At 36.5% G+C, this 14,168-nt stretch overlaps 1 long non-coding RNA gene across 1 annotated transcript in view; it reads right to left on the bottom strand.

The window, feature by feature from the left end:
* Positions 1–1,080: 1,080 nt before the first annotated feature.
* Positions 1,081–14,168, bottom strand: part of LOC144340086 (uncharacterized) — a 44,900-nt gene continuing 31,812 nt past the window's right edge. The window contains exon 3 of the long non-coding RNA XR_013415810.1: positions 1,081–4,300. This is a non-coding gene — a long non-coding RNA (uncharacterized LOC144340086). The remainder of the gene's footprint in view (positions 4,301–14,168) is intronic.

Here is a 14,168-nt window from a genome sequence, read left to right on the forward strand (position 1 = left end):
CCATGCAAATGCAATCGTCAGCAGTATACTGTGGATGCAGATAAGAGCTTACAGAAAAGAATAGCCAATCTGAGACCATAGACAGAGAAATAGACACGCAAAATCAATGCAGAATGATAGTAAATAAAATACATTCAGATTTAAACTTCAAATTTTATTACTCAGCTCTGTGGCCTACTACTGCCAAGAAGCTTATTTTGAAAAAGTGTGACATATTAAGACTAAAACATTAAGAGAACATGCAACATAGACAAAATGTTCACAATTTAATGACATGCAATAGTAGTTAGTGGCATGGTTAATTTCAAAGTAATGGATCCATACTTTGGTTGATATCGAATCCTGAACCTGGAGTGTAAAGACCTGAACTACCTACGAAAATCAATAATCTTCCAGAGATAGTTTAACTAGAATGCTACTGCTTATACTAAAAGTAGAAAATAAGTGTTAGTAGCAATGGCACATGGTTTACCACCACATCATAGGACTGGAATGAGGTTAATGATATGTAGTCAAAATATTACATTTGTATAGAACTATTTTATCAAAAATACATATCAAAACAATTGTTTCTTGGAAAGCATTATATTAATAAATTTGGGTTATAAAGACTTAAAGTTACTAGGCAACTTTTCCTCCATTGTGTATTTTATCAGTCTTTTTTCTCTAAAATTTTGGCCATTAACTGAATTATTAAATTATCCTTTTCTAAGATTATACTAATACATCTTTGAATGAAATATTTTAATATAAATTTTAGAATAAGAACAATGTTTATGCTATGGGTATACTTTCTGCCAATCTAAGGGGAAACTTGATCAAGTTAAGAAGGATTTAGAATTCACTTCATGCAACTCTGTATTTTATATATTGGGGCTCAGATTTAAATATAATTGTTTCTGCTATTTTTCAGAAGCTGAAACTACCTCTAAAAGACAAAATAAACTATGGATTTTTCCATAGTCTATATTTTTAAAATATCATCTTTTCCTCAAAACAATTTAATGAGGTAAGGATTATTTCCTCTGTTTTACAGACAAAGAAATTGAGAACCCCACAATTTACATGCCTTGCCCCGATTCTTACCAGCTACTTATGTGTCTTGGCCCAATTCTCACAGTGGATTAAACTTTCAGTCATGATCTTCCTTTCAGTTACCCTCTTTATTTCTCCAATAATATTTGGTAGGAGGAACTCCCAACATAGGTTGAAAAAGCAAATGGACTAGTAGCAGGCTCCATTTATGGCTAATACTCACATTTTAGACAACAGGAAAACCACACAAAAACCATTGCTTACAGTTTACCATTCACAATAGTTTAATAATATTAACATAACAAATCTGGTACAAAATCTTAAAGAAAAACTCAAAATAATTTTTTATTCCCCAAAAGTATGTAGCTCCACTAGATAACAGTTCCAATTAGAACTTGACGAAAGTAGAATTGAAAAGCAGACAGATTCCTACAAGGAACACTGGGACACAGTGCTTCAGAGCTGTGTAGGATGTTAAAAGTTGTAGTCATCTTGCTGGTCATGAGGTATTTGCTGCCTTTCACATAAGCATATTATTTCAAATTTACTTTTTATTATTAACATGCAACATAGACTAAGGATTACACGTTCAGATTTTAAGCTTTGTACAATTTACTTAACTTCTCTAAGACACAACTCAAATGTGCTCTTTATAAAGTTGGAATATGGAGGGCATTGTTGTGTGTGTGAAAAACCCCAAAACAAAAACCTATAGGCAATATCCCAAAGCATAACAAAATGTGAGCAAATCGAATCCAACAATGTGTAAGTACCGCATGACTAGATAAGGCTTATCCTAGGAAAAAAAAAGCTTAGTTTAATATTCAAAAATCAGTCAAAGGTATTCATGATATTAATAGATCTTGAAAGAAAAATTACAAAAGCATTCAACAAAATCCAACATTCATTTCCAATTTAAAACAAAAAATAAAAACCTCTCAGTAAACTAAGAATAAAAAAGAATTCTTCAGCCAGATAAAGGACACCTATAAAATGACATAGCTTACATCATTCTTTTTTATTTTTTTTGTAAATTATTTTATTTCTTCCTTGATGATTTAGAGGGAATATAGTCAAACCAGTACAAATATTTCATACATAATACCTGGCCATTTTCTAACCAATTGAGTAATTTGTTGCACAATAAGCTACCTCACGTCTTTCAGCAAGAAATACATTACATTTGAATAGTAAAGACATTACATAATGAATTAGGACACAATTAAAATTTGCTTTAAATATTGCTTTGGGGGAGAGGACACCACACTTCTACTCAATGAAGAGAAATGTTTTCACAGTCCAGAGATCTTTTATTTTTTTAACACCTAGTATGCCATGAATTCACAGGGAATAGGTTCCAGCAGCTCAGGCTCCTTCCCACTGATTCCCACAAAGTGTGCTTTTCTGGGTGGAGCAGGCTGAAGCTTCAGTTGAACCCAGGTACCTTTCTCTTTGGCTTCTTTCTTTTTCTGATCATTTTCCCTCCCACGTTTCAGGAAGCTATCTTAGCTCTTATAGAGTGCTTAATGTGCTCAATACACACATTAATTCTCTTGGCAAGAATCTTGCCCTTAACTTGTTTGTTCACAACAATGCCAACAGCATGCTGGGGAACACTCTACACTTTCCCAGCCTAGCCATGGTAATGCTTCTGGGGCATTCCATTCCTTTGAAGTCTACAATATCACCTTTCTTACAGATCTGCATATACGTGGCCAAAGGAACAACTCCGTGTTTTCTAAAAGGCCAGAAAACATGTATCGGGTGCCTCTCCTCTTTCCCTTTGTGTTTGTCATTTTGGCAAATTACTGAAAGATGGCAGTTCCAGCCGAAATCTCTTACATCATTCTTAATGGTGAAAGACTAAATATTATTTTACCCCTACATCAGGAATAAGACAAGAATGCTCATTCGCACCAATTCTATTAAACACTGTCTAAGAGGTTCCAGCCAGTGAAATAAGGCAAAAATAAAATCTCTCCAGATTGAAGTAGAGCTATTATATTATTCACCATTACCATCATCGTCTACGTGGAAAAAGAAGCCCAATGTAATTGACAAGTCAATATCTACCTCCACACATAAAAATTAACACAAAATGGAACATTTGTGAAAAACCTAAAATCTTAACACTTTCAGAGAAAAAACGAGGAAGAAAACCTGTGATTATGGGGTAGGCAAGTATTTCTCAGACAAAACATAAAAACTATGCACTGTAAAAATTAAAAATTAATCAACTGAATTTTATAAAACTTTAAATTTTCAGTCTTCAAAGACACTGAACAGCATGAAAAGACAAGCCACAGACTGGGATAAAATATTTGCCATCACATATCTGATAAAGGACTTGTATCAAAAATATCTGAAGAACTCTGAAAACTCAGTAAGAAACAGCCCACTTAAAAAAAGATGAGCAAAAATTTTGAACAGAAACTTCACTAAAGAAGATATATGGATGGCAAATAAAGACTTGAAAATATATTCAACATCATTAATCATTAGGGAAATGCAAAATTAAAGCCATGATATCATACTACATGTAATTATTAATATTTAAAATTATAAAGGCTCACCACACAAAGTGTCAATGAAGATGTGGAGGAATTAATATGCTTTTATATACCACTTATGGGAATATTAAATGGTACAACCACTTTGGAAAAATATGGCAGTTTCTTAAAAATTAAAGCTACACCAACAATATGATCTAGTTATTCTACTCCTAGGTATTTACCAAGAGAAATGAAAGCATACGTTCATACAAAGACTTGTACATTAATGTTCATAGCAGCTTTGTTGGTAATATTTAAAAATTGAAATCAACTCAAATGCCCATGAACAGATGAATGGATGAATTAACTGTGGCATATCCATACTGTGGAATACTACTCAGCAATATAAAGGAATGAACTACTGATACACACAACATGGAGTGAATAAAGTCTGACCCCCAAAAAAAGAAAGAAAGAAAGATAATTCCAGAAAATGCAAACTAACCTATAGTGACAGAAAGCAGGTCAAACGTGGTGGTTCACGTCGGTAATCCCACCACTTTGGGAGGCCCAGCCGGGTGGATCACCTGAGGTCAGGAGCTCGACACCAGCCTGGACAACATGGCAAAATGCCTTGTCTACTAAAAATACAAACATCAGCGGGCGTGGTGGCATGTGCTTGTAATCCTGGCTACTTGGGAGGCTGATGCAGGAGAATCGCTCGAACCCAGGAAGCAGAGATTGCAGTGAGCCAAGATCGCAGGAGCAAAATTCTGTCAAAAGAGGGGAGGGGAGGGGAGGGGAAGGGAGGGGAGGGGAGGGGAGGAGAGGAGAGAAGAGAAGAGAAAGGAAGCAGATCAGTGGTTACCCAGGAACAGGAGTGGGTGATAGGAAAGGATGATAAACAGGCATAAGGAAACTTTCAGGGGTGATAGAAACATCTACTATCTTGATCATGGTGAGGACTTCATGTGAATATACAAATCAAAATTTATTAAAATATATGCTTTAACCATTTATAGTTTATTATCTGTCAACTTCCCCAATAAAGTTGTTTTTAGGCCGAGGCGGGTGGATCACGAGGTCAGGAGATCGAGACCATCCTGGCTAACATGGTGAAACCCCGTCTCTACTAAAAATACAAAAAACTAGCCGGGCGCGGCGGCGGGCGCCTGTAGTCCCAGCTACTCGGAGGCTGAGGTGGGAGAATGGCGTGAACCCGGGAGGTGGAGCTTTCAGTGAGCCGAGATCGCGCCACTGCACTCCAGCCTGGGCGACACAGTGAGACTCCGTCTCAAAAAAAAAAAAAAAAAAAAAAAATTAAAATAAAATAAATAAATAAATATTTGTAATCTTCACATATGTATTATATATAAAGTCCTTAGTATAATCTTAAACATTGTAAGATCTCAATAAATTTTGAGTGGTGGACATGGTAGTATTAGAGTATGAGTAGTGGTTGAAATAATCGCAACAGTTAGGAAAGCTACTTTCTCTTGGGCCCCACCAGTGCTGGATATTGGTAGTTCCATCATCTGTCCTTTACCTGCTAGAACGTGAATTCATAGCTCCTTGTACAAGTCTACAATAATTCTGGTGGGGCCAGAGGTAAGTAACTACCTGGCCACTGTCTTTCAAACATTCCCATTGCCACTAGAATCCTGAAGCCCTTCAGCTGATTATTCTCAGCAGATATACAAAATTAAATTTCAGTTAATGAATTACCACATCAAGAGAGTACCCCATGACAAGACAGGGAAATCTGGCTTATAAGAGTAATTCTTATCTCTTTGAGGATTAAATATTGTCTCTACATTATCCTATTTGCCAAAAAACTTTCAAAGTTGGTTAAATAGTACACTGTAAAAAACAAAATCATAGAAAACTAGAAGAAAATGTATTAACAACCTGATCTTGTGGTGGGGAAGGTCTTTCTAAACACTTTTTTAAATGGCCAAAATCATATAAGAAACTATTGACAAATTTGACTATGCTAAATTTAGCATTATGTGTTAAAATTGAAAGGGAATAAGAAAATTTATATAAACACACATACACATAAAAACTTGATATTTTATGTTAATGGCTAGTGTATATTATATATATATAAAAAATGTCAATGAATAAGGTTAATTCAAGTTTAGTCAAAAAATAAAAATTAACTCCACATCATTTTCCTTATAAAATGGGTAAAATAAAAAGAGGTAAGCTGGGCACGGTGGCTCACGCCTGTAATCCCGGGCACTTTGGGAGGCCGAGGTAGGCGGATCACCTGGGGTTGGGAGTTTGAGACCAACATGGAGAAACCCTGTCTCTACTAAAAATACAAAAATTAGCCGGGTGTGGTGGTGCATGCCTGTAATCACAGCTACTCTGGAGGCTGAGACAGGAGAATTTCTTGAACCCGGGAGGTGGAGGTTACGGTGAGCTGAGATCACACCATTGCACTCCAGCCTGGGCAACAAGAGCAAAACTCTGTCTCAAAAAAAAAAAGTAATATTACCAATACTGTTTATAAGTAAGTTCACATATTGCAGATAAAAAATACATTAAATTATACCCTTCTGGCTTGCACAACTTGGCTGTGGCGTGCACCTGGGGTGGAGACCTGACCCTGGCCTGGTCCGGCCTCATGGCGCCTGAATGCTTTGCCCACCACCTGTTCCCACCTCCTGCCCTGCGCCCATCCTTGGCTGAGCCCTGGTGGCCAGATGCCCAGTGTCTGTCTCGGAGTAGGAGCTGTACTTCCTCATCAGTCGGTACCTGTTGACCAGCCTGTGTCAGAGAGTGCTCTAGGTACCAGTGCTGGAGTTGAAGCAGCACCAGTTGCTGCTGAAGAGGTTGGACTGGGAGGGCAAAAAGCACAACAGTCTAAAAATTTGAGACATGATTATTAGACTGAATACAAAGAATTGGTCTTGTCCATTAAGCATGTGGCTCCTGATCATCTGCTGTGGGTCTGCCAGTGCTTCAATCTTATTTTGGATAAAGAAATTCCACTCCGTATTTCAAGAGTCACTTCTTTCCTTTGTGCAGGAGGCAGTCTTTGTTACGTACAGCAAAACGTAGGTTAATGTGGAGATGTGCTCTGCTTTGTGTTAATAGCTGTAAGCACTGTGGAGGAAACGTGATAATATTTATACGTCATGCTGTGAACTATACAATTCTCTGCATTTAGCATAGAACATTGAATTTTGCTGTGTGTTTCATGGGTCCTTCTGCATTTAAAAAATTGATAAGGACACATTTGTTAGCTAAAAAGCTTGAATTTATTCTGAGATGTATTTGAGGTTTTATCAGTGTGAATTCTTAATCTTCCACTTTGTAGCTCACTCATAACTTCATTGAATGTAATTGTATGTGTCTGATAAACTCTTTAAATGCTAGGAGTATTTCATTTGATATTTACATTATGAAAAGTCCTTTGTTATAAAGGGAAGTGATTTTATAAATTTAGAAGCAGCTTGAAAACAAGCACCAAAAATGTAAAACTGCTTGGTTCTTTTCTTTACCAATTTAATTTTTTTTGCAAAGTTACGTGCTAGCAAAATGTTTGGAATTGCTATCCTTTTTCTGTTAGCTTGGTATAAATGACTTAAACTAAGTATATGCATGTGATATGATCCATGTGTACATCTGATTAAATTGTCAATGGGCAAAGATTGTTGGTTCTTTTGATCCTAAGCATACATTAAATTACATCCCATGATTATTTTTTGTTGCAAGCTATTGCTGATGTGATGCTACCTCTTAAATGCACCACCAATATAAAGCTTAACTGAGAAGGAACCACCCTCCCTCTTAGTTCCACGCCAGACTGGTTTGTCAGCTTTAGTTGTTTCTTAGTCCTCTATAGCAATGCCACACTGTGGCATCAGGAAACCGTTTATATTCTTTTTTCTTCTGTGTCCCTATTCACTTTGTAATTATTCTGTTCTAGGTGGTTATATGGTAGTTACTAGGGTAGCATGTTTTCCTTTGTTTTCTCTACTTGCGTCAAGTTCAATGTCATGGTTTTGTTATGAGCACTGCTTGCTACTGGCCGATCTTAGAAGAGACTTCAGCAAGGAGCTCCAGAGTAGGGGCATTAATTCTCTAGTTGTTTTGTACTAGTACCACAAGAGGATGCCTTGTAACTGCTCTTTGGTCATGACAGTGGTCACGAATCCATTCATGTAAAATGCAATATGCCTGTTGGTTGTTGGTTTGGGGCACTGAAGATTCCACAGAGGTTTAGTATAATGCTCTGTCTTCTTTCTTTTTGAGTGGTGAAGAAACTAAATTTCAAGCACAGCATGACTGCTCATAACCTGTGTTCTGCTGTTATCTGCTATAGAGGGGGGCAGATGCTGTTTTCTTAGTGCATTTGCTGGTAGGTCAAGGAAGGATGGGACTTTTGAATTTGTGTTCAGACTCACAGATCCTACATATGGGCTCTTCTGTGGAGGATTATCTGTGATCCTAAAATAAAAGGAAAGGTACTTAATTTTAATTTGTCAATACTTCATAAAGAGACTAACGTCATGGCAGTATTGGCCAAATTAATTTTAAAACCGAAGAAGTCAAGAATGTTTATGTAAATTAAAGAAATTTAATTTTTCCTTATAAAAGTTTCCATTTTTAAAAAGTTGAATCAAACGTAAGGCCTTTCATCTTTAATATTGTATGGCATAATGCTATGTTGAAAAATCAGCACTTATTTGGCATTAAATGGGAAATAAATAAATAATAGCTTTCTGGAGACTCTTTGAATATCTATAATCTGATTTGAAAATTCCACCTTGAGAAATTTACCCTAAGGAAATTCTCAGAGATATATATAAAATATCAAATGCTAAAACGTTCATTTCAGTCTTATTTATGACAGCAAAAGATTTCAAAACAACATACTCAAAATTAGACTGAATAATGGCATTTTCATACAACAGAAGAACATATAGTCATACAAAAATCTTACTATAGAAGTGTATATTCATGTGAGAAATAGTTATACTATTATAAAATATACAGAATGATTCCAACTTTACAAAACTAACTACATATATATGCATGACAAATGCCAAAGAAAATGTTAAAGATGCTTATCTCTGGGCAATAGGATTATGGGTGTTTTGTTTCACAGTTTCAAAACTGAGTGTATGTGTATATATATATATATGTATATATAAAAAATATTATATATATAAAGATTTATATGTATATAAAGCTTTTTTTAAAAGTAACTAAATGGTGAATATAGAGAAGGAGGAGGAAGCATGAAGCATGGAGTCCAACAGTCATGTGGAAGAGAATAGTGAGAGAACTAGTGGGGTTAGCCAGTACATGGCAAGGGGAAGCTGTCCGTCTTCAATCAGTTTTTCAATAATCAAGGATCCAACCGATTAACCTGTGATCTTCGAGGCTATTTAATTGAGATTGTGCAGTTGCCACACTGTGAACTTCTTTCAGTTTCTGGTCATTTTCAATGAAAAAGACAGGAAAGGGAAGTGGCTGACACAGCTGCTCTTCCCATGGGTAGTCACGTTAATTAGGGGCCAAGGAAGAAGAACAAGGGAAGTTTTCTGATTTTTCCTGAGGAAAAAAACTTACTGTCAGCAGCTTTCTTTCTAATCTCGTTCTTTTAGCAAACCCCTCCTTCTCTTTCTGTCTTCTTTGGGATGCTGAATATTGATGAAAAAAATTTTTTAATCCCTGCCCTAAAATTGAAATAATTTACCTGCAATGCAAATAACAGGTATTGGTTTTCACAAAAGCAATTGAAAACTGTACCTCAGACCAAATTCTCAAAAAATTATAATTCACCAGGCTAATGTTATAAGAAGAAACATTTAGAGTGGAAGAGAGCAAGAGATGATCCGATAGAATACAAGGTGTAGAGCAAATGCTCTCAGATTCCTAGAAGTGCAGAAAAAGCATTAGGTATTCTGAGCTTCTGCTACAAGGTGATCAATGTCTAATCTTGGAGGGAAAAGTCACTGGAAGCCTCATCCATGAGAAATCTTGGAATCTTTGGAAATTCTGCCAGCAGGCTGGTGTCCGCCCTTGGGCAGGGATAGAAGCTGTATGCTCATCTCTCTTCTTAACCAGAAAAGCCAGGAAAGCCAGGCAGGCACCTTTCCCTGTCTATTTAATGAATGAGGGTGCTTTTCTTCAGGAGATAAGTCACAACTGAAGACCAGAGTTCTAAAATGCCAGGGTGGCATTCTCCCTAACACTGCCTCAGAGCAAGATTCTGTCATACATTGAAGAGAAAATGACTCTAGAGTTTGGTTGATTAAGACTTCTCTGCCGTCATATTTCAGTCATACTTCCTTTAGGAGACATGGAAGCCTTCATGATAATACTCTATTTACAATATAAATCTAATTATCCTTATTAGCTATTCTGTTTCTCTTGACAAATTAACATTTGATAGTCTTGATAATTCTATTTAGAGACTTTGTTACGGGAAAAACAACCCTCAACAAATGGCTAAATTTCCTAAGCTTACCTCAGATATAATTATTTGATATAAGTACAGATTGCTTTGATATTTCAGTAAATGGGATTAAAGTTTCTGGGATTCACTTTCTCATTAAAAAGAAAATAGCCAAGGGCAAGTGGGTTGAATCTAAGGCCCTTTACAATATTAAGTGCCCAAGAGATATACACCCCAAATCACTGAAAAGTTTCTTTAGAGTTTTCTTTGTGAGCCTCAGCTCTACAGCGAAAACGTATTCTGATCTAGAAAGGTCACACTGTTTTTATTATCTTGGACTACATCTCTAAGCAGGGCTAAAACAGAAAAAATTCTAATGCCACTTCCTGTCTCCCTGGGTTAGCTCTGATACTTCGACAATGACCACAAAATAGATGTAGATTATAAAGCGCTAGCTAGTATAGGGCAGTAGATCCTGTTTCAGTTTGAAACAGCAAAATGCCACTAATCCAATTAAGAAAGTTCAGCTTCCCAGGTCACTGAAGGAAAATGTCTCTCAGGAGAGGTTTAGACATGATAGAATTAAGGCCTGCTTCCAATACAATGCTTTGTAGACCTCTCAGTCAGGAAGATAATTAGAGATCAGCAGAAATCCATAGATAAATATATGTATGAATATGTTTGCCAGAAATTTGATAGAGCATTGGTTTCTTCATCATCTTATGAACAAATGAAGACCATTTCCACATATGTATCTTTACTTTCATGGCTTTTCTGCCTAGAGTATCTCTACTCTCTTTACTTTTCTGGTGAAAACTATATGCCAAGGCCTAACCCAGGTCCCACCTCTTCTGTGAAACTTTTCCAAGTTGGGTGAAGATTATTTTCTTTATCTTCATCCTTGTGATAACCACCATACCATTGTTTAGCTCATAATTTGCTATCTGGTATTCATTCATTCATTCATTCATTCATCCAATCAACAAATATTTATCCAAACTTATTACATTGTACCAGGCACTGTATTCACTCCTGTGTGTACAATGGTGATCAAAACAGAAGTAACACTGCCTTAGTGAAGCTTAGATTTTGGTAAGTTCTAAGGAAGAAAAGTCCTAGGGAGCTGTGGAGGGAGAGACAAGGGACACATGCTTTAGTTGGGTGATCAGGTGCGGGACGTGGTAATGAACATCTGCCATTGGGGGTGCCCAACATCTTTTGAGTACCCTCCCTATGTCATAGTAGCTTTCTACATTGTGAAAACAGCCTTCCTAAGATTGAAACCAAAAACCTGACTCTATAGGGTAAATACGTGGTATGTACCTTAGATTCCCTCCACTGCCTTCTTCCTTCTAAAGGTGCCACCCATTCTGAACAGTGCCAGCACTCTGCTGGGCTTGCAGGCTGGGTGGAGGCTGAGATGAAGCTCCGGGCCACATGGTCCACATCCCTCAGATGTTGAAGCAATCCACCCTAAGTTTCCCCTACATTTCCAGACCTAGAAGAAACGCCACAGTACCAGGAGTGGGATTCAACAGTGACCTGAATTATACAAGTTGAAAGTCTGAGGGAACCGGCCCATGGTGAGGGCAATCTAGTAAAATAGGAAACATATATGGGAGAAAGCTCCACAGATAAATTTCTCCTCTTTTCTCCCTTCTAAAGATTACCCTGAATCAGTTCCTCTTTTTAACTGCTCTGGAGAAGTATGACAGACCAGTGGATACACATTCTGAACACAGGAACCAACACAGAAATGCATCATAGCACCTTTCTCTGCTAATTTTCTTTACCCTCACTGCTGGATTTGTACTTCTCAAAGAAAGTGTCAACATGTTAATCCTTGCCTCAGGCTCTGCTTTCTGGAGAACATGGTGTAAGAAATGTACATTTCCTAGACTCCTTTGCAGTTGTGGGAGGACAAATACCCAGGTTTCATTGGTCAGATGAATCTCACCTGAGATTTGAATGTAGACAGAAGCAATATGAATGAGTGGCTACTAGTGGGGACATCTTTTGGCTTGTGCCGTTGTGAGAACAGTATTGTGGAGCTTCTGGAATTCAGATCCAAGATCCACAAATGATCACTGCCAACCAGGGACAAAAGCAGCTGTTTTTTTTCTAGGGGTTCGAAATATTGCGTACTTTACAGAACTGTTGAAAAGAAACTGTGCCAGCATATGTGAATGAGTTGCACTATCTCTGAAGTGTTACATAAATGCCTGTCTTTTTTTTTCTGTAAATTCAGGATATTGACATAGATTAGAGATGTCAAAACACCTAATATACTTGCCAACTTTCTCTATGCTGGGTCCATGCCTACATAAGTAATCAATTATAGAATTCTTTTTTCCTAATCCATATGCAGACCTAGAATTCTCAAACAATATTCCACACAACCACTACCATTTCAACAGCATTAACACAAGAAAAAAATACCTATTTAAAATCCCAGGTTTAGATGGTTTCTAAGATCTAGTCTATCTATAACACACTAATTCCAATACTATACTATACATGTGAGTAAGTTACAAATAATTCCACACTGTGTTATACCAAAAATTTGATATATATAATATATTTAGTATAACAGATGTTTAATTTAAGGAATGTGTCTGGTGGAGGATTATTTGTATACACTTTTAAATCAGCATGATGCTATTATTAACATGCCTGCTTTAGGAATATGATAGCCCAGATTATTTGACAAATTGAAAATCAATATAATTTTTATGCATTCTAAACCATGTGTTTATTACTGTGATTTTATTTATTTTCAAGATGCTTACTACTCTGTATGCCCACCTAACTTTTATTCTTTTCTTTCTTTCCTTCCTTACCATAACCATACTCATAATGATATCAAACACACACATGAATTCATACACACACACAGTTCTTCAAAGTTCTTAAGGTATAAAACAGAACCCACACTAAGGACAAATGTATAATGAAGTATTTCTTTTTATAAATGACATTACACATATCCACAAAGGGAGAACATGGGCATAATTTATAGATAATGCTCTGTGCTGTATTCGAGATGATAAAATCCAGGAATAAATGTCACTCTAGCTGGACACCCTCAAAAATATCTAGAAATTTACAAATAACTCAAAATGCATAGTAGTCTGAAGTTGAAGATCTCTGATCTTCAGAAAATAAGTAGTAAACCTCAACATTTAACTTCAGACCCAGTGTATGCAACCCATACACATCAGATTCACTCGCTTAGCCAGGATAGCAACTAATGAGAGAGGTTTTTCACTCACTTACACAGGAGGAAGGAAGGCTTTAGTTAGCAAGTTCACTTAAGCACTAGACCAAACAGAGACAAGCCATGGGCTGCTGCCCACTGACCTCAGAGGTTTCCCAAGACACTGAAGGCTTTAGGTATCTGTCCTCCCAAATGAGGCTCTACCTTAAGCAATTATTAGTATACTTCCACGTAAAAATAGTGTCCATGGGTGTCCTAGTATATATAACAAGGATATAGCTTTGGTCAAATACAGGTCAGTTACTGGTTACTTGTTAAGGTATTTTAGCCAAACTTATTGTGAATTAATATTTTTTAGAGATTAATCTCCCCCATTATCTATTTCTTTTCATCTAATATGGATAATCAATAAGAGGTCAAGTAAAACATTTATTTTTCACTTAATTTCCTACTATCTACACATAGGAGGAGCAGGGAAAATGGGATTCTCCTCTTTCCCCTGATTCTTCTACAAGAAAAGGAATAAAGCAAGGGCAAAAGATAAAGTAGGGGAAAGGGAATTTTTTCACTTGCCTTCTTATAGCTTTTACCCTCTAATGTTCTACAAAACTAATTCACTCATTCCAGTAGACAACAGAATGAAAAATGTTCTTGCTATTGAGATAAAAAAAAATATGGTCATAAAATTAATCTTGAAAACATACACCTACAGTTGTATTGATTAGCACAATCCAAGAACCAGAAATCCATTTGGCCTGGCCCCAAAAGTCAATGTCTGGAAAAACAATAATAATCTAAATTCTAATCTATGTTTTCTGGTGCAGTAAAGCATTTCTTAAGACTGTTTATGCCAATTACATTCAGATGCATCAACATTATGATATTATTAAAAGTGAGAGGAAGAAGACAAGTCAAATCTCATTATCACAAATAAGGTTTCATGTTTCCACGCTAGAGCAGTTAGCTTGTTCATTACACATAACTGTGATTTCAATGATAAGGTAAA

The sequence above is a fragment of the Macaca mulatta genome, chromosome 3 (genome assembly GCF_049350105.2).
Source record: "Macaca mulatta isolate MMU2019108-1 chromosome 3, T2T-MMU8v2.0, whole genome shotgun sequence".
In the NCBI taxonomy this organism is placed as follows: Eukaryota; Metazoa; Chordata; class Mammalia; order Primates; family Cercopithecidae; genus Macaca; species Macaca mulatta.